Raw genomic sequence first — 21,850 nt, 5'->3', positions numbered from 1 at the left:
ACGTTGTCGGCGAGCCTCAAAGCTCCAAGGGGCCGGCGCACCAAGATATGTTATTGGTTCACAAAAGAACCACAGCACAAAGGCACAAAGCCTTGCTCTCTCACTCTTAAGGAGCTAACCTAGCACTAACACTCTCAAATGTGTGCTAATGACTAAAGATATGATTACTAAGCTCTTGGATGGATTGGGTGTGATGTTCCTGAACTCCAACAAGCTTCAAATACCCGGGGGATGGCATATATATAGCCCACCAAGTCCATCTAGCCGTTGGCCACTTTTCTGCGAGGGCACCGGTTAGACCGGTGACGGGGCACCGGTGCAACCGTTGACTCACAGCATTTGCACTAGCCGTTGGCCTCTGACAGCTGACGTGGCTGTCACCGGTTAGACCGGTCTGATGCACCGGTGGGTCACCGGTGCAACTGGTCCTGAAGGAATCTTCAGCTTCTGTCTTGAAATTACACCGGTGCCTTGCCGTCGGTTCAACCGGTGCTCAAGACTTGGTTCCAGGCCGCTTGACATCGTCTCTGAAGGATAGCACGGTGAATGCACCGATGCCTTCAACTTGGTATCTCCGGTTCAACCAGTGCTACTTGAACTTCTCCACTTGGCTCATCTCTGCACAGACCAATGCACCGGTGATAGGGCACTGGTGTATCCGAAGCCCACCGGTTAGACCGGTGCAGGATCACCGGTTCATCCGGTGCCACTATTTCTGCAGAACTTGTCCAATTCAACATTTCTTTGAGTTCCTTCTTCGTGTTTTGCTTTGCTTGGCCTTTTTGCTTCATCCCTGAGATCTATAATTGTTCACTTGACAAACTCATTAGTCCCATTGATTGCGTTGTTACTCAATCACCAAAATCACAAAATAATGGCCTAAAGGGGCCATGTTCCTTACAATCTCCCCCTTTTTGGTGATTGATGACAACACAATCAAAACAAGCATAAATTTTGCAAAAGTTGATAAATTGAACTACTTACATTTGCTTGGTGTTGACGGCTGTTAAGTCCTAAAATCAGCCGTCAACTCCTGCAGCTTTTCATGATCAATAATCACCAAACTTAGTTATAGGGCTTATGACTAATCGAATTCCACGAGTTTTGGTGAATTATCATTTGCAGGCACCCACATCTGTAAAATATGGAAAACACAAGTGAACACAGAAGAAATGCACAGAATATCTTGCAGCTGTGTTTGACTTACAAGAAGAGCCCACAAACTAGATGAAATAGGCACGACAAGCAAGATGCACCTAAGGATCAAGACCAGGGCCCACCTATCAGCTAGCCAGAGGAAGGCAGGCCCAGGGGAGCGCCATTTGGGCTCGGCCGACCCCCTGGGTCGCCCGACCCCTTATTGGGCTCATTCGGGCCCAGTTTTCTCCATCAGTCTCCCACGACTCCCCTACATCTATCCCGGGCGTCCTTAGTACCACCTCGCAAGTCTAACCGCGGATCCACCTTTGGAGAGGCTACATAAGGAGGAGGAGAGCACCCCATTCAAACACCACCATCATGTAGATCTTGTGCTCCATTTCATAGGCGAGGCGCTGCCTAGGCTAGTGCTTAGAGTAGCAGGAGCGTGAGGAGTAGTTTGGAGGGGCGCCGGCCTATCGGCGCTCTTCTCCAACTTGTACCTCTACGGATGCTAACTTCCTCTAGTATGAGTAAGTTAGTATTTGTGATTCTTGTATTGCATAGTACTTTCATATGGGTGAGATCAGTTCTCTTACTCGCGGGTTCGTCGCTCCGTATTTATATGGAGTGCTGTAGTTTGCTACGGGATATCAGACGTAGTTAGACTGCAGTAGTAATTAGTAGCGTAGGCGTGGTGTCTATGCTAAGGGTTACCTTCGTTTGCCTTATATCCCACAGTCTGTGAGGTAGGCCGCAGGTGGTGACAGCCTTGTTGGTCCTTAGTAGTCCTCCACGTTCGGATATAGCGTAGAGCCGTTGGCCGGAGTCTCCTGATCATTACAGGGGTAAGACGGTGCCCGAAGCGAGTCTTACCCGAGAGATCGATCTTTAACTCATCTTTAGTGCTACCGCAGGAATCCTCTCCAGCCTTGCCACTTAATCTTTGTGTGTCCTTGGACCGACTGAGTTAGGAGTTAGTGCACACATGTTCCCTGTGGATACGATACCCTTGAATACTCACGGGTGAAAGCTATGACGGTATCCGTGCGTTTACAGATCTACTTCGCATCGTTAAAATACCCAACAAGCTTTCTGGCTCTGTTGCCGTGGAACGGTTGCTGTTCTAACTTCGAACCTAGTTAGTCCTCGTATATTTTCAAAAACAAAAAAAATCTTTTTTCTTTTTCTTTAGCTCTACCTTCACCCCTGCTACTTATTCTATCCTCATATCTTTTTGCTTTTCTTATCTCTACCTCTACCCCCGCTACCCTTGGAAGGTTATCCTCGTACACACCTTTCGTCCCTGTGGGGTGAGTCTTTAGAGCCATCCTCTCTGGACTTAGTTCTGTTGGAAATATGCCCTAGAGGCAATCATATTTCCTTGTATTCATGGTTAATAAAGTGTACCTTGAATATTCATGGATGACAACTTGTATTGATTAATGCTTATGTGAAGTATTTGTGAAACTCTATACTTGTATGAATATTCTAAAATGTTCCTAGTCAGAGTTCATGTGAGGACACATATGAATATTAGACTAGCACATGTATTAGTTGATTGACTACGTTTCACAAGTCATGGACATGGGGATGTCAAACTAATAATGTGGGCTCATGTGAGACATGAGACTGAATTGACCCAACACGAGATGATGACTTCTCATTACACAATTTGTACGCTGTGTCCTAAGACCTGAGATCGTCGTATGTACTCAAGATGTGAACCGACTTACTTAGGAGCCATCAAACGCTGCACCGTAACAGGGTAGTCATAAAGGTGGCTTTCGGGGTTGTTAAGAAGCATGCTGTGAGACATAGTAGGTCAAGATGGGATTTGCCCCTCTCTACAAGAGAGAGATATCTCTGGGCCCCTCGAGTGATTCGGATTAGGAAATGCATGGCCATGCTGGGGTTAAGAGTTAACCAAGTATTCCGAATCACAGGATCGAGAAAGAGTGGTCGGCTTTAAACTAGACCAAATATCGTGAGGCAAAGGGAACAACATGTATATGATATTGTGGCAGCTCGTCTGATATGATTTTTGTGTGCGTATAGTAGTTGACATGTCTTGCTAGAGGCCACTGTCTACTATTGGGCCGAGTAAGAGTACTCGGGCCATGTCTATTCGCATGTGAGCCCATAGGGTCACACACTTAAGGGAAAGAAGCTTGATAAGAATGAGATCCGAATTAGAATGGGCTTAGGTGCACTAATGGGCCATTTAGGCCCAAAAGAGGGCACCCAAGGTGGGGCCCAAGGTAGCCCACCTAAGGGGCTATATAAACAGAGGAGGGGGCGCCTAAAAACCCTAACCCTTGATACTATTCACGTGGATGAACAGTGCTGTGAGTAGCAGGAGCGTGAGGAGTAGCAGGAGCGTGAGGAGTAGTTCGGAGGGGCGCCGGCCTATCGGCGCTCTTCTCCATCTTGTACCTCTACGGATGCTGACTTCCTCTAGTATGAGTAAGTTAGTATTTGTGATTCTTATATTGCATAGTAGTTTCATATGGGTTAGATCAATTCTCTTACTCGCGGGTTCGTCGCTCCGTATTTATATGGAGTGCTATAGTTTGCTACATGATATTAGACGTAGTTAGACTGTAGTAGTAATCAGTAGCGTAGGCGTGGTGTCTATGCTAAGGGTTACCTTCGTTTGCCTTATATCCCACGGTCTGTGAGGTAGGCCACAGGTGGTGGCAGCCCTGTTGGTCCTTAGTAGTCCTCCACATTCGGATATAGTGTAGAGCCGTTGGCCGGAGTCTCCTGACCATTTCAGGGGTAAGCCGGTGCCCGAAGCGAGTCTTACCCGAGAAATCGACCTTTAGCTCATCTTTATTGCTACCGTAGGAATCCTCTCCAGCCTTGCCACTTAATCTTGTTGTGTCCTTGGACCGACTGAGTTAGGAGTTAGTGCACACACATTCCCTGTGGATACGATACCCATGAATACTCACGGGTGAAAGCTACGACGGTATCCGTGTGCTTGCGGATCTAATTCGCATCGTTAAAATACCCAACACTTGGATGCTTACCATCATCCAATGTTAACTTGGCCTCCCCTTTTGTTTTTCCCCATGTTTGCTACTTCTCCTTCTTTGTCTCCCCCTTTGGATTCAAAATTGCTTCCCCATGGGAGATTACCTTGCTTTGATCCAAAAGTTCTTCCCGTTTGGAATCAAATCACCTAAAAAGGCCTTGCAAACACAATATAGCTCAAAGGGAAAAGTTAGTAGCCTAGGGAGTTAGTTCCATGAGTCATGATCCAATTGTATGATATCAATGAAAATACCAATTGAGCAATTACTAAGGTGGATCACAGAATCACGAAACTTGCATGATATGAACTGAACCTTCCATAAGTGTGTGCTCTAAATGATAATTTGAAAATCAAGTGCACAACTAGACGTTGGACCGAGAAAGCTTAGATCATATTATGCATGGAGGTAGCTCTATAAAAACAAAGAATTTGACAAAGATGCCAATTGAATGAGCTCATGCATACCTCCGGGGTATTAGTTACCTTGCATGTACCAATATGAAAGTGACTTGTGCCAAATGATACCAACTGAAATTAGACATCAATTGGAAGTCTTTGAAGTGTAGAGCACTTGGTACACCAAGGTGAGCAAATGTATGAGCACATAGCCTATGAACTTAGATATGGAAATTTAAGTTCGATAGAGCATGGCTCAATATGCATGAAAGCACACTATTTTATCTAATCACTTTTATAGAGTTATTAATTCACATTGAGCATGAACAATATTCTGTTAGAGTGTTAACACCGAAAAGAGACTACAAAAGATAAGCTTGAAAACACGTTAGTCTCAAAATCACAAACCATAGGATAAACTCCCCCTAAAAGTGTGCATTTAGTGTTTGAATTACTAGCAAATGTATGCACATTGTTTATGACAACAATGGGAAGTTTACCCTAAAGCTTGTGCTTATGATACACATATGAAACACATACCTCATGAAGTCCATGTACCATAAAAGGTAATCTTGTGTAGCTTTCTACACACTTATCAAACCATGTAGGTTGCTCATGGGTTAGAATTATAACACAAGCAACCCACCATATGTAACACTAGGAGAATTCAATGCACGCAAACAACCTAGCAAGAGTAATGGAGCTACATAATGCTTGAATTGAAATCTAGCTACCATTATCTTATGGGAGACTTGGGCAACAAATGTCCAAGATGCGAGCTTGCCTTCTTAGCTTCAACCTTCACACCTTCTTGTTAGCCAAGCCTACAAATCCCCCGTAGCTATTTTTGGGCTTCAAGCCTCCTTTAGAACCCACACCATTTGAGGCCCCTTCATATTGGTGATGATATCCTTGGGCACCCAAATGGAGTGGTTCCAACTTTTTTCCTTCTTCCCAACCTTGTGAGTAACCACCTTGCCATTGGTTTTTTTGAACACATAGGAGGTGCTATTGCTTTTGTTCCTTCGGTTGGGCTTGGTGTAGATGAGAGAACTCTTGATTGTGAGCTTCTTCTTGTTCTTCTCATTGGAAGGCTTCTTCTTCTTCGGTTGAGGACACTTGTTGGACTTGTGGCTTTTTTGATGGCACTTAGAGCAAGTCATGGTGGACCCTTTCTCAAGCTTCTTCACCATGTCTTCACGGTTATCTTGAGAAGGTTGGACATTGCTCTCTATGCTCTTGCCCTTTAATCTATCCAAGTCCTTCATGAGCCTTTCCACTTCTTGCTTCAGCTCATCATTTTCCTTGGCAATGAGATCATCACATGATTCTACAAAAAAACCCTCATGGCATTTCTCATTGCAAGGATTAGATTCATCAATTAAATCAAAGAAAGAAGTTGAAGCATCTACCTTAGAAGTTGAAGCAATACTCTCAATTTTTATTTTGAGCTCTTCATGCTCCTTGCCAAGCAATTGGAATTTGCACAACAAATCATCATAATTTGTGGCAAGAGTAGCATTAAGTTCATTGAGAGCACTACATTTTATTGATTATTTTTTAATTACTCTTTGGTGCTCATGAACTAGGTCAAGAAGCACATCATATGAAGGAGCGTCGGATTCGTCATCACTTACATCGCTTTTCATACCTTTGGCCATAAGACAAGTATTGGATGATGAACCCTTGTTGGTACGGGTAGTGAATTTCTTGTTTGATTCATCGCTTGAACTTGAGCTTGACTCTTCACCACCACTTATTCATTCACCAAAAATGGTGAAGGACTCATGTTGAGGCTTTTTCTCCTTCTTTTCTTTCTTCTTCTTGAATCTTCTCTCAACCTTCATTTGTTGGTGATGAGGCCCATCTTTGAGGAAGACCATATACCCCCATTGAGTTGATTTTCTTCAAGCATTTGTTCATCCTTTTGACTTGCTTGTAGAGGTTGGGGTTCATTGGCTCTTTTTCATCACTTGAGAAGCTTTGGCATGTCTCCTCTTCTTCTTCTTCACTTGAGCTACCTTTGATGGCCATCTTCTTCATCTTCTTGACTTGCTTGCATGCAAGTGCGCTATATGTTGGTGAAGAAGGTGGCACTCTTGGCTTGATGTCATGACGTATCTCATGGGTGATCACCTTGTTGAGGACTTGATTTGGTGTCAATGTATCAAGCTCTTTCTTATAAAGCACTGTGATCACCAAATCATATTCCGGCCTTCGTAGAGAGTGAAGAATCTTGCGAATGAGCTCTATATCATCAATTTGCTTTACACCTAAAGAGTTAATCTCATTCAAAAGAATATTTAACCGTGAGTACATAGATTCGGCATTCTCATAATCAAGTTGCTTGAAGCTATTAAGTTTATCAATGAGAACATGATATTTTTTATTTGCAACTTCTTTTGTGCCCTCATAGTTCTCACTAATAGTTTTCCATAAATCCTTAGCATTTTGGTAAGCAAACACACGGTTAAATATGGTGTCACCAAGAGAGCATAAAATAGCACATTTTGCAATAGCATCATATTGCCTCTCTTATTTACTATTACTCTTCACTCCCTCACTTGTTACCCTCCAAACATTTAGGCCCTTTGCTTGGAGGTGCGATTGCATCAAAATCTTCCATCTTTGGAAGCCCGTGCCATTGATACTACCCCAAAGAGCTAACTCACTAGGCGGTGAAGCCTAACCGATCAAGTGAGCCGGTTTTCACAATTTGCCAATGGAATTGGCGTTCTTAGTGAAAGAAGTGAGTCCCGGCTTTGATACCAATTGAAAGCTCGGATCGGGTGCTCTAGCCTAAGAGGGGGAGGGGGTGAATTAGGCAACTTAAAACCTTAAACTATGGCTCCAACTAAATTACACAATATTAAACTAAAACATGCTATCTATATATGCACCTATGGCTTTGCTAGTTTGAAACCCCTATCCCAAAAAGATTTTAGCAACCTATAGCCTTTCCTATCAAGATACTACCCTATGAAAGTAAAGGCATATAAGAATTGCTAGTATGAAATGCGGAAACGTAAAGAGCAGGATAGGAGGAAGCAAACTCTCGACGTGGGTGTTTATCCCGTGGTTTGGTTAGCCACAAAGGCACCCCTACATCCACGTTGTTGAAGCACTCACTAAGAGTATTACATCTCGGCAATCAAGTCTCTTCTGGGGACACCGAGTCATCACAGTCACCTTGATCCCGGGTTCCACTAAGGAGCTTCTCCACTAAGGAAGAGGGTCTCCACGTTCCCCGTACAAGATCGTCCACGCCGCTCCACACCAAGTCGGAGGGTCGTTGACGTTGCCGGCGAGCCTCAAAGCTCCAAGGGGCCGGCGCACCAAGATATGTTGTTGGTTCACAAGAGAACCACAGCACAAAGGCACAAAGCCATGCTCTCTCACTCTCTAAAGAGCTAACCTAGCACTAACACTCTCAAATGTGTGCTAAGGAGTAAAGATATGATCACTAAGCTTGGATGGCTTGGAGATGTTCTTGGGTGTGGGTGTGATGTTCCTGAACTCCAGCAAGCTTCAAATACCCGGGGATGGCATATATATAGCCCACCAAGTCCATCTAGCCGTTAGTAGCCGTTGGCCAGTTTTCTGCGAAAGCACATGTTAGACCGGTGACGGGGCACCGGTGTAACCGGTCACTCACAGCATCTGCACTAGCCGTTGGCCTCTGATAGCTGACGTGGCTGTCACCGGTTAGACCGGTCTGATGCACTGGTGGGTCACCGGTTCAACCGGTCTTGAAGAAATCTTCAGCTTCTGTCTTGAAATTGCACCGGTGCCTTGCCGTCGGTTCAACCGGTGCTGAAGACTTGGTTCCAAGCCGCTTGACATCGTCTCTGAAGGATAGCACGGTGAATGCACCGATGCCTTCAATTTGGTATCACCGGTTCAACCGGTTCTACTTGAACTTCTCCACTTGGCTCATCTCTGCACAGACCAATGCACCGGTGATAGGGCACCGGTGTATCCGAAGCCCACCGGTTAGACCGGTGCAGGGTCACCGGTTCATTCGGTGCCACTGTTTCTGCAGTACTTGTCAAATTCAACGTTTATTTGAGTTCCTTCTTCGTGTTTTGCTTTGCTTGGCCTTTTTGCTTAATCCCTGAGATCTATAATTATTCACTTGACAAACTTATTAGTCCCATTGATTGTGTTATTACTCAATCACCAAAATCACAAAACAATGACGTAAAGGGCCATGTTCCTTACATTAGTGCATGGCCTTGCGGTAGTCACGTACACGTAGAGTTAGCATGTTAGTTTGTGCATGGGCGGCGTGTTTAGCTGATGGCCGGGTCGTCATTGAATAATAAGTCTAGAGCGGCCGAGTTGTTAGCTGCATGCACGGTTAGTTGGGCAAGCATGTTCGTAGCGTGGCCTGATGGCCGGGTCGTCATTGAATAATAAGTCTAGAGCGGCCGAGTTGTTAGCTGCATGCACGGTTAGTTGGGCATGCATGTTCGTAGCGTGGCCTCAGAGTATCTTCAAGAGATTAGCTAAATTATTTTGTAAAGATAAATTTAGTTATTATTAAATAAAAAATGTTTCCAACAAACTCGGTAAATGACTCTCCAAATTTAATGATTATTCATCCCACCTCATTCGCTCTCTATTTTTAGATAGCCTACCTCACTAGCCATCCATATAGAGTATGTTGGAGTACTCTATTATTTGTTTGTTAAATTATTTTTGAGAGTAGCTAAATCAGTAAATTTGACTAGTCTTTTTGACTAATCACATGGAGATGCTATGAGGTTAGCTGAGTAGACCGTTTTATGCGGTGGGTGGATATGTGTGCAGCATGCGTACGTGCGGGTGGATATACATTGGGCATGTGACCATACATAGAGTATATACACTACTACAGAACACCCCCATTGCAAACGCCCTATCACCGCCAGATCGAATAGAACCGGCAGTGATAGTAGGCATCACCGCCGGTTCGTGTTATGACCCGGCGGTGATAGTGGGCATCACCGCCGGTTCATAAAATGGTCCGGCGGTGATTTTCCCCGATGAGTCTCCCGTCCCGCGCCGCCCCTCCCTCGTTGCCCTTCCCCTCCAGACGGATCTGAGGAGGAGCGGAGGACAAGCGACGATGGCCAGATCTGCAGTGTGCGGGTGGCGGTCCAGGAGCGGCGACGGACCGACGCTCGTTCCGCTGTTCGGAGGAGGCGGAGTAGGGGCGGCAGCGTGCCGTGCAGTGCATGTGGGCGTGAGGCGTGAGAAAAGAATCATTAAATTTGGAGTTCTTATGAGGGAGAAATACCAATTATAAAAATTAATTACGGATTAAAAAGAAAAATATAACTTATACATATGTTCTTCACTACAGGACTATGTTACAAAATTTGCTATAAAATAGACAATACCTAACAACGTCACAAGTGAATTACCAGCGTAGTTGTTGGGCGCTGATTATTTATCCCTGTGACCTGGGTTCGAATTCCAGTTACTCTCCTTGTGCTTTTTTTCTCCGAATTAAAACAGCTGATACTTTAGTATAAAATAAATAATATCCGGAGTCATCACAAACGAACGAGCAGTGCAGTTGTAACTGGTAAGCTTGTTTTATTTTGAAGGCCTGGTTTCGATTCCCGTTAGCATCTACTTAATTTTTTTTATTTTTTCCAAATTAATACATGTACACTACTCCTATATGCCAAGCCCATTTACGAATCGAGGTGCAGCATAGTGGTATGGTGGCCTAGTCTGGTCTCAAAGACCAGGGTTTAAACGTTGTGGCCCAGCGGCTCGGCTCGGCCCAACATCCGGCGCGCACGGCGTGCAGCGCCGGAAGCAGCCCAGCTCTAGCAGCTGGTGGGCCCGTTCATGCACAGACGCAGGTCCTGCCGGCTATCAGGTTCTGAGCAGAGGGTAACAATACTTTGGTTTGTAATCTATCACTTTCGTGCTACAGTTAAACAACTATTGGATCAATTGTTTCAATCTTTGTTTCCATTTAGTTTATAAATTGCGGGATTGCCTATTCAATAACCCTACTCTAGTGTGACATCAAGTCCCTCTACTAATTATTTAAGGACACGTGCAATTACGTATTATATCTGGAAATCATATGAAAATATTCAAATGTTAACAATAACATATTTTTCTTTATCATTATTGTGTTTTGAGCATGATATCAAATCCATGACGATTTATATGTTCATTCTATGATGTTTTCAGCGCTTTCACTCTCTTAGCGCAGGTCGCGGGTCCGATTCTCAAGCGCGCAACCAAGTCACAATTTTTTGATTAAGAGTTCTTTCTGCGCAAGTGGGCCCCACTCGACAGTCCATGTGGTGCGCTGACTACGCTGCCGACCTGGCTCGCAAGTGGGCCCCACTCAGCATACGTGCTGCGCTGACTAGGCTGCTGACCTGGCTCGCAAGTGGGCCCCACTCGGTAGATCACGTGTGCGCTGACTAGGCTGCCACGTAAGCAACAAATAGGAGAAGAAAAAACTTGGGAAAAAATGGTGAATGTCAAACATATAGTTAAAATAACTATGATGATTTCTATGACATCAAGATTAAAACGTCATGTTTTGTGGGCTCAATTATGACGAATTCAATAAAACATCACTAAGTTTTAGGCCTAGAGCCCATACCTTCAAATTCATGACGAAAATATGAAAATTGTCATGGATTGTGTGCAATTGTGATGCTTTTTAAAAATGTGGTTAGCACTGTTCAATCTTGGTTAGCACGGCCAGCAACGGTACGGTCCTCAATCGACACAGACGGAGACTCAACTTTCCTTTATTCCATGGTCATGTCCAACTTTCCCTCTGCCCAGGTCTCCATTTCCATTCTCATAGTATTATTTCTTACTTTCTTACTGAAGTATCAAACCTATATCTTGCGGTTGACAGGAAATCACCCGTCTTCTACCGTATCCTACTTAAGCATGGCAGTGCTGTCGACCTATCATGCTAGTAAAAGACCGGGGTTTCCTAAAAATAATGCATTTAGGGTTCCAAGTAACTCCTAGAACTTAATGCACAATTACTTAAATAACACATTGCATAAGTTTTAAAGTAGGGGTTATGCTCCGGGGCTTGCCTTGCAGGTCAGCGGGGTTAGCGACTTCGCCTAGAGCTTGCTCAACGACTTCCTCGACTTGCGGTTCCCCTGCTTGCTGCTCCTGGGTCGGCTCGGCAACCAACTTGTAGACTGCTTCGTTCGCGGCATCTACACATATTAAAAAGATGCCATGCAAGAGTTTAAACGGTGCAATGGAATGATGCGAGGGCTCATGATGCAATGCAATTACAAGAACCGATAACACTGACATGCATCGACTGAGTAGCTACCACAATGAAAGGAATAACTGGACGATTTGAGTGTTGATGTGTGGGTTCAGAATGCAATTTATTTTAGTCTGAGGTGTCTCCTCCAACAACAGTTACTAAACTTGCTTCGGAGGTACCAAAAACAAATATCAACCTGGCCTTACAAGTTGAGAAGGATTTAAACAGGAGCTTGTTTTGTTCAACTTATCCATGCATGAAAGAATTCACTAATAACAATTATAAAAGAAAAGAGTAGCTAGGAACAAATCAAAAGCAAAAACCTAACTTGCAGATATGGTCTAACAACCAAAAATTTACCACATTAACATGATATTGATAAATCAAGACACAAAATTTTTCTAACATTTATTGATGATAAAAAACATTTATTTTAGCTCAAGCAAGGTAAACCAAACATAATTAGATCTACACAACACCAGCATATGAAATTTTTACAGTGGATTGCACATGCAAATATTAGGCTACTGCTTAAATTTCATAATTTTTAGAGCAACAGAAAAGCAGGAATAATTTAATTAAGATTAAACACAAGGCAATTTATAGCACAAATACAACTAATGTAGCACAAGCAAGGATAATTTTCCCCTGAAGTTTGGAATTTAACTAAGCCAACAAAATTGAGTTTGCATTTTTAGCATTTTTCTACACTTTTCTACGATTTTTTAAATTTTTCACCCATTTAAACAATTTTTGGAAACTCTAAACAGGGGCTGACAACTGGGCCCCACTGGTCAGTGAGAGGCCCAGCCCAGCCCCACTCTGCTCACGCGCCTCGCCCGGCGCGCGGCCAGGCACGCGGCGGCGGCGGTGTTCCCCGCCGGCGGGGGCCGGTCGGCGGCGCGGAAGGGCAGCCCCACGGCCAGGGCGAGCCGGCGGAGCAAAGGCATGAGCAGTGCGGCGGGGGCGGTGCAGAGGCGGCTCGCAGCGGCGCAGCAGTGGAGACAGGGCAGGGGTGGTGGCGTGGCGGCGTTCCAGCGGTGGCAAGGCCGGAATCGAAGGGGAAAAGGGTCGGGGAGCATGAGTGGGTCGCGAGGAAGCTCACCGGGGGCTCAATTTGAGTGGAGGGAAGCTGGAAGGTGGTGCTCGACGGGAGGGGGCGGAGCTCGGGCAGCAACAATGGCAGCCGACGGTGGCGCAGGGCCGATTCGGCCTGGGTGTGGCACGGCCGAGCTCAGGGACGGGCGGAGGAGGTGGAGGGCGAGGTGGGGCGGCTTGGGGCGCGAGGAATCGAGGCAGGTGACGATGGATGGTCGGTGCGAACGCCGGCGCGGCGAGCGGCGGGGCTAGGGTTGCACGGCTCCGCTGCGTACTCCGCGCGGGCGAGGAAGAGGAACGGGAAGTAGCAAAATCAGACTTGGCGATCGCAACGCAACGACGGGGTTAAGCGGCGGTGGTGGTCGTCGGCACGGCGACGCGTGGCGTCGCCGGCCCTGCACGCCGTCGCCGTGGCAAAAACAGGGGAGGCACAGTACCGAGTTTGAGTGATTTTTGATCAAATTTTGACCGTCCAAAACTCTGAATTTCATATTGGCACTCGAATTTCGTCCAAAATAGAAGTTGTAGAGGACAAGATGATCTACAACATTCCTTTCGGGCACAACTTGATTTGAAGCTCGGATCATAGAAAAAAACATAGTCGAATTCAGCTAAGTTGATGTTTACTATGCAACTTGATTAGAGCTAATGACCTTGCTTATGCCTTAATTATCGATTAAGCATGATATTAGCACCAAGATTAACACAAGATTAACACCGGGGTGTTACAGCGGAGCCGCCGCCGCCACCGCTCGAGGCCCCCCACCGCACCGCTTCGCGAAGGGGCGCCGCCCGCCGGGGAGGGAGAGAGAGTTGAGGGAGAGAGAGAGAGATTTGAGGAAGGGGCGTAGGGGGCACACGGGAGAGAGAGATTTGAGGAAGGGGGCGTACGGGAGAGAGGGGTTAGGGTTAGGTTTTCTTTTATAGTTGAATATGGAAGTGGGCTACGATTGGATCTGGGTTGGGCCGGATTTTTTGAGGTAGACGCTTTATACATGTCTGCCTCGATTAATCTATTTTACGAGACAGTTTTTTTAACCGCCTCGGTAAATAAGCCAACCACTTTGGTTAATTTATTTTGCGAGGCGGTTATTTTAACCATCTTGGTTAATAAAAATAACCGCCTCGGTTAATTGTAGACATTAACCGAGGCGGTTTTTTAACGTGTCCGCCTCCGAGGCCTTTTCAAAGCGCCTCGGTTAATAAGTTTTTTAGTAGGGCACTACCGCGGCCATGGTTGTCTTCCTCGTCGTGGAGCCGTTGCATTCGAGGGGCTCGACCTCAACTCACAAGCTATGGACATCACCGACACCATGTCTCCTTCAGACATTCTTCGATCGTCTCCGGCCAGCCTATTCATGGAGGGCAACAGTGCCGGCAGTGCCCGTGGCGCTGGTAGTGGCACGCGCTGGTCGTGGCGCTGGCCTATGGGTGGGCAAAATACCCGAAACCCGAAACCCGAGCCCGAAAAACCCGAGACCGAACCCGAATAACCCGAACCCGAAAAACCCGAACCCTATTTCGGGTTCTAACCCACGGTACCCGAAATTATTACGGGTAGTTCGGGTATTGGGCCACAGTACCCGAACTACCCGAAATACCCGAAATACAATCCAGCCCATGTATATTTACTCATTGCACTTGCAGCCCAGCCCACGAAACCCTTAACCCTAACCTAGACGCACAGCCCAGCCCAGCCGCACAGGCGCACAGCCCACCCCCACAACCCAGTGGCCCAGTCAGTCACGCCGCCACTACACCCGAGTCGCGATTCGCGAGTTGCCCAGGCCACCAGCGCCCCTCGCCCGCCGACCGCCGCCACGCCACCGCCCTTCGCCCGCCGGCCGCCGTCCCCGCGCCACCGCACGCGACCATGGCCTACTTCCTCCGACGGTGCTGCTCAAGGCGACCCCCTTGCTCGCGGCGACCCCCGGCGGCCGGATCCAGTGCCGGCCCCCCCTCTCTTCTTCTCCGACCGGATCCATGGAGGCATCCGGCGCCTCCCGCTCCTTCCTCTCCCTCCCCGGCGAGCAGGCGAGCCGGCGCAGCTCCGGATCTCGCCCTCGCCGCAGTGGCCGCCGGGGCGGCCGCCTCACCGTCACCGGCTCCCTCTGCGCCCTCGTCCCCCTCCATCTTATCCTCTCGGCTCGGCCCCAGCTCCTCCATCTCCCAATGGCCTCCGCCAACGCCATCTCCACCGCCTCTCTCCTCCGGCCCCTCTCTCAGGTGATCTGCGCCAGGCCGGCGGGCGAGGAGCTGCGGCCTCCTCACCTGCGCCGGGCCGAGGAGCTGCGCCGGCCGGCGCGGGCGTGGGGTGGGGCAAGCCTCCCCTGCTCCAAGCGGCGCGGGGCGAGCGGGTCGGCAATTCGGGTGGTTCGGGTTTACCCGAACCCGAACCCGAAATTTCGGGTACCCGAAATGTCGGGTTCTAGTTTTTGTCAGCAAATTTCGGGTTCCAGTTTTCAAAACCCGAAATTTTAAAAGCCCGAAAAACCCGACCCGAAATGTTCGGGTAACCCGAACGCCCAGCCATACGCTGGCCAGTGGCGGGCCCGACCCTGGGCCATGGCCCGGGCTCCTCTACTTTGTTTCCATTAGACCCATATAAATAGCAGATTACATATTATTAAGGTTAGGTATAATTTATAGCTTACTCTACTAAATAGCCCAGGCTTCTAAACTTTTCTGGGTCCGCCACTGGCGTTGGCCGAGGTCCTGGCTGTGCTGCTGGCCGTGCTGCTGGGCTTGGCGCAGGAGGTGGTCGCGGCCCTGGCCGTGCTGCGGCAGCCCCAGCCGGCGTGGCACCTGAGCACGACGTCAGCGTCCCTTCTCAGCAACGTGGAGGTGCCCGAGGACATGCCCGAGCCGCGTCGAGTCGTCCTCCTGCTGCCACTTCGTCGCGTCAATTCCGACCACCTCGTCCGGCTCGAGGAAGAAGCACTACGGCTGTCGGTACTCGTAGTGTCGCCGACGCTGCCTTCGATGGTGGCCTCCACGACCCTGCCGCATTTAGTTGGAGCCAGAACCCCTACGACGAAGACGCCGATGATGTTCTGGAGAATGAAGAAACGGTGAGACTCTTTGACTGATCACAATTGAATATTAAGGAGCTACTACTAAACGAAATGTTAGTTGTATGTAGACTGTTTAATTGTGTCGACTAATTTTATTCTGTACCCTCACTTGATAATTGCTTCCTATTTTTTAGCCACACTTCATTTTTTTAGTCAAACTGTACAACTAAAAAAAGGAAGTGATGCAGGTAGTCAATTGGGTGATGAGGATGCTGACATGAATGCCTTCCGAGATTCTATCGCAGATGCTTTGTTTTATAACCGTAAAGGTGTGAGGGTATTTGTAAGAACAAATATTGGTTGTAAGTGGATTTGTACGTAACTGTACTCATGTGCTTTGCATCTATGCATGTCTTCATGAGTAATGTGGAGCAACAGTGTGATCATGTATTCATGTTGAGATTCATGTGTACTGGTGGGAAGTAGTGTTGTGTTGCATGTGGTGGCAAAAAGAAAAAAAATACCAAGGGCATATATGGGATGTATGAATCAAAATACATAAAATCTGATTCTATAATCCAAGGATCCAAACAAGACACTTCAGATTCTAGCCATAATCCAGATTCTCAATCCATAGATTCCAAAATCCACCATGGGTGCCAAACGGGGGAAAATCTATATATCGCATATGCAATTTCCTATCGATCCATCGCAGCAGAGGGAGTCGTGGCTCCTGTTCATCTTCTCCGTTGAGGTAAGCGGCGGCCGGAGCTTGGGGAGGGGGAGGGGGTGGTCGGGGAGGGGTGGTAGGTGGGGGGAGCGGCCGCCGGCGAGGTCGCCGGCCACCGGGGTGGTGGAGGGAGGCGGCGGAGCTTTAGGGTTCCGGGTTACCTGGGTTCGGGGAGCACCATGGCCGCCGGCGATAGAAGAGGAGGGGCCCCGGTCGGCGGAGGACGGGCTGTGGCGACGGTTCGGCCGGCGGAGGCTGAGGCGGCGCTCCCGCACCGCTGGCCGGCTGGGGTAGGACCCCAGGTGGGCGGCGGCCGGCGGCGGGGGCGAGAAGAAGCCGGCGGCGCGGTGGCGATGAACTTGGTTAGGGTTGGCGGCGGTGGAGGGCGGCGGCAGAGGCGCCGGGGGTGGCGCCGGAGCTTGGGGAGGCGGCGGATGGCGGGGGAGCGGCGGGTGAAAACTTCTGCAATGCGTTTGTTCCCCTTCGCATATGCGGGGAATAGCCTTCCCCCCCCCCCCCCCCAAAGGGCCATAATCGCTCCCTGCTACTTTGGGCAGCACGGCAGGAGTATATTCCGGAAGATGCGAAGCTATCTATCGCACGGCCCACTATGGTCCATTATTGCTTTGAGCTGTCGTCGGATTTGAATTTTGTGAGCTGCACATGCCCCATTATTGCTTTGAGCTGTCGTCGGATTTGAATTTTGTGAGCTGCACATGCCGGACAATAGCTGTTAGGAGAGCAAATCACGCAGCAACACGCTCAGACGGTTGTACAAGCAAGGTGGTAGGTGTACTTTATACTCAACATTTATTCAAATGTAGTTCAACAATTTTAATAAACTACTTCAACATTTTATGTGGAAATGTTGAGATAGTATCTAAAAAATGTTGAACATGTATATCAAAATGTTGAATTAATATATTTTAAATGTTTATTTTTTTTAAATAAAATATATTCATATTGGATCTTATTTCATTGTATAAAATCTAAGTAACATCATGGTTCGAACAGAATTCAAAATGCACTTATAGTTTGAAAGAAAAATGAAATCAAAGTTTCACGTCCAAAAGAAGTCAACCCAACAAAATTCCGCTCAGTCCCTCATTAGACTGAGTCTAACAAGGCAACGCTCCTTCGTTTGCATTGTGAACAGTAGATGCATCCCTCACGCAAAATTTCTCGTCTCCAACGGCGGACGCAAAATCCAGCAGGGGAGAGGAGGGGCAGGCGGGCAGCGCCGCGCCCGCACGCCGCGCAGGGAAGGAGGGGGGCAGAGCGAGGCGGACCGCGCGCCGGCAGGGCCGGTTCCCGCGTCGAGCCCCACGACTGGTGGAGGTGGGCAGCAGCACCGGCGGACGCGGAGCCACCAGGCCACCGCAGCACAGTTCGAATAGGTCAAGGGCCTGCGGGACCTCGGCTTCATCTTCTCCGACGCCGAGGTGGACGCCGAGGTGCCGGGCCTGCGCCGGAGGCGGTCCGAGGAGGAGAGCCGGGCGGGAGCAGCCGCCTAGGCGCCTCCGAAGACGGCGAGGAGGAAGCGGAGGTCAGGAGGGCGCCGCCGAGGACGACGGGGGCCCCGCGGGTGCCGCCACCGCACCGCGCGGCGGACGGGAGCCGAGCTGTGACCGCGCGCTCGGATCCGCCCGCGAGGCCCGCCGCCGGGGGTGGGGCCCCTACTCCACCGCAAGGTCCACCCCTGCTCCGCCCAGCGAGCGCCCGCGAACTCCCACATGGTCACGCGCACGGGCAGAGGTGAAGCAGGGGGCCGCGCTCGCCGGAGGTGAAGCAGGGGGCCGCCGGTCGTGCCCGCAGCCCGCGTTTGCCCCCGAGCTTGCCCGCCGCCGCGGCTAGCGCTCGTCGGCCGCACCCGCGCCGCTCGCCCACGGCCGCGGAGAAATGCATAGCAGGAGAGAGGCGATTCATTTTTAGCTCTCCTCTCTCCTCGCGAAGCAAAATGCCTCGCCCGCTGACTGTGCTGTTGGAGTCAGTCTTAGACAACGCTCTCTGGTTCCCCTTTTCCCCTCCCTACAGTGTCCGAGAGAGGCGAAACAGGGGCGATCTCGTCTCCGGCGTCGATTCTCCCAGTCCCTCCCCTCCGGCAGCCTCTCCGGCACCGGATCGGGTAGGGGACGTGGCGGATCGACGTCCGGCGTAGCTATAGTTGCTAGTTTAGGTCTGTGATTTAGCTAGTAGACTAGGGTTTGCTCGTCGACTTCGTTGGTGATGGAGCTTGCTTTCATGGCGATGGAGGAGTCTCCTTCCCAGCGAATAAGGGCCCTCCAGATCTTCTGTGATGAGGACGGCGACGGTCTCGGCGTGGTCTCCGGAGAAGATTTTGTGAGGTGCTTTTGGTGTCTCTGCTCCGGTTCCGGTGGGCGTGTGAAGCTTTCGGCGGAGGATGGCGGTGCCACTGCGACTGTCTACTTCAGAGGCTTCCCCATCTCCGGCGGCGGCGGTATGAGTTTTGTTTGGCCAATTTTTTTGCGAAATGGTGGGCCTCTTCGGCATCCCCATGGGATTCCGTGGCCGCGCTGCTAGCGATGTTGGTGGCGGTGGCCTTGTCTTCCCCTCGCCGGTCGTTTGGCTGGCGGCGGTGGATCTTGCTTCCTCTCCTCTTCTTCTCAAGATGGCGGCCGATGTTCTTTCATCATCAACGATGTACTTTAGTGTGGGTGCCGGGTGCTGGCTCTTGCGGCATCAAAATGCTTTGACGTCTCCTGGGAAGATTGGAGGTGGATCCTGCCTTGCTGTGTGTCTTCTTCTCCGGCGGACGGGAGTCCGGCGGCGTCGGAAAGCTCCTGGTGTTTGGGGGTTGCTCCGTGTAATTTCCATTTTCTCCAGGGTTTTCTGTAAATTTGCGGGGATGTACTGCACTCCATTTTAATACAATTCCCCTTTAGCAAAAAAAAATCCACCCAACAACCCTCCACGACAGTCAACCATATGTCGACACCTGTCCTGCTCTCCTTCACATGCCAGCCATGCGCGGAACCAGCTGTCTCCACGCTTTTTCATCTTATTCATTCATTTCTTTCCGCACGGATCTCAAATATTAAAAAATAAATAATAAAAAATCTTGCGGATGACATACAGCATCCACCGGACGGCAGCGCTGCTGGCTGCCTGGCCCGTGCTCCTGCTGCAGGCCCTCTAATTGGCCGGGTGTCCCTATATAACTTCTGGAAGATGAATAGTCTATATATCTATAAAGCCTATTATGCTCAAATTAGATTCAACATTACCTAAAAATATTTCAACATTTTGACATAATGGATTTAACATCTATTATAAACTATTTTAACATTTGGATATAATAGATTCAACATTTATTAACCCTACATCAACATTTTTTTTGGAGGGGGTATGGGCTTCCTCTCCGGACTCCGGCGCCGGCGGCAGCGCTCCCTGCGGACAGCCAGGCGCGCGCGGAGAGGCGGCCGGCGGGCGGCCGCGATGCGGGGGGGGGGGGGGGGGGCGCGGGCGGCGCGGAGCGACGGGAGCAGGGGCGGTGGCGGCCGGGGCCGCGGCGGCGGGGCACAGGAGGGCGGCTGGCGGCGCGGAGCATGGCCGCGGCGGCGGTGCAGGGGAGGGCCGCGTCGGCTGGGCGCGACGGGAGCCGGGGGCTGCGGCGGCCATGGTGCGGTGGCGGCCGGGGGCGACGGCAGGCGGGGTGGCGGGCGCGGCGGCGCGGGCTTCACGGGAGGAAGGAGACGGTGTGCTAAGTTTTACTGTGGAGATCTAATGGTGGTAGATGTTTGCACGAATCTTAAACACTGGAAGATGATTAGAAAAAAAAATTCCGGAAGATTATAGGTTCCACGTGATTGGCCTGCCTGCCACACAGCAGCCCGGCCAGCTGCCTCATTGTAGCCCAACAAAGGAAGACACAGCCCACATTTACGCTCGAGAGCTGGGGGTGGGGGCCTTGTAGCTGAGGCTCATGTGTCCCTGCAACACCGCAGAGAAAAAGGGTAGATCCTATGTATTTTCCGGAACGGAGGAAGCCTTTTGGCTCTTTGTTTGGATATCTACACTAGCACGTACATTTCCTGAAAAGAGAATCTCGCATGCATGAAGTACTAAATGAAGTTTATTTACAAAACTTTTTTAAAGATGGGTGTAACTTTTCGCGACGAATCTAATGACATCGCTGGCGGAGACATCTATTCGCCGCGTATGCATTTTTTTCCATTCAATCACAAAAGACTGTTCATCTTCTTCGTTCCGCCCCGCGTCCTCCACCCCGCCCCCTCGTCCTCCACCCCGGCCGGTGGCTCCCGCCGCCGCGCCGCGCCGCCCGCCCACCACCCACCGGGGGTCCGGCCCCGCCCAGCCGGCGGCGCTCCAGTGCCGCCTCGCCCTCCACCGGCCAACCCGCCTCCACCGCTGGGCTGCTGCCGCCCTCAGCCCCCTCCTCTAGATCCGGTGGACCTTGGAACCACGGCAACCCAAAACCTAAAGGCCGCCGCCGCCCACCACCACCCCGGCCGCCGGTGACCTCACCGGCGGCCTCTCCCCCCACCAACCGCCCCTCCTCGGCGGCCGCTCCTCCCTCTCGTCCTCCCCTAGCTCGCCGGCGGCGGGGTCGAGAGGAGGAAGATTCCTCCCCGCCCTGTGCGACGCAATGTGTCCGCGCCGCATATGCAGCGAATAGATTTCCCACGCGCCGCTTGCTTCCTATCGTACGCGGACACCGGCCGGCCCATGGCCCGCGAGGGCACGTTCCGCGGCTGGTTCTACGATGATGGCGACGGCGTGCCGACAGCGGCGCTGGGGAGCCAGTGCAGGGCCAACCGCACCGCGGCCGAGTGCACGCGGTGCCTGGACGAGTCGGCGCAGGTGGTGCCGGCGCTGGAGGCGGAGGGGCGCCGGAAGGTGAAATCAATGCAAGCGCCTGATGAATGATGCATGGTGGCGCCTGTCTCTGTCTGTCCTCGCAGTTTTCGGAGTCCTCGGCGTCCTTGAAGTGGTTGGGATAGTGCTCATCGAAGTAGCCGGGGGTGCTAGCTGTTCTGCATCAAGAAAGCCCGCGAGTTTAATCCAGCACGAGGAGGCGGTACGTGTTCGATTTGTGGTTGTGCTGCGAGACGGCTCATGTTCTTCAATGAACGACGATGCCTTGCCTGCCCTCAAGTATTTCGTCATGTGACCAGTGGCAATGTCTTCTT

At 50.1% G+C, this 21,850-nt stretch overlaps 1 long non-coding RNA gene across 1 annotated transcript; it reads left to right on the top strand.

Annotated features, from left to right (window-relative positions):
• Nucleotides 1–15,584: 15,584 nt before the first annotated feature.
• Nucleotides 15,585–16,403, top strand: LOC120686707. Its single transcript, XR_005680330.1, has 2 exons — nucleotides 15,585–16,006; nucleotides 16,198–16,403. It is a non-coding gene; the product is annotated as an uncharacterized LOC120686707 (long non-coding RNA).
• Nucleotides 16,404–21,850: the final 5,447 nt, after the last annotated feature.

The sequence above is a fragment of the Panicum virgatum genome, chromosome 8N (assembly GCF_016808335.1).
Source record: "Panicum virgatum strain AP13 chromosome 8N, P.virgatum_v5, whole genome shotgun sequence".
Lineage (NCBI taxonomy): Eukaryota > Viridiplantae > Streptophyta > Magnoliopsida > Poales > Poaceae > Panicum > Panicum virgatum.
Note: the sequence above shows the minus strand (reverse complement) of the source record. Positions and strands in the feature narration are given on the sequence as shown.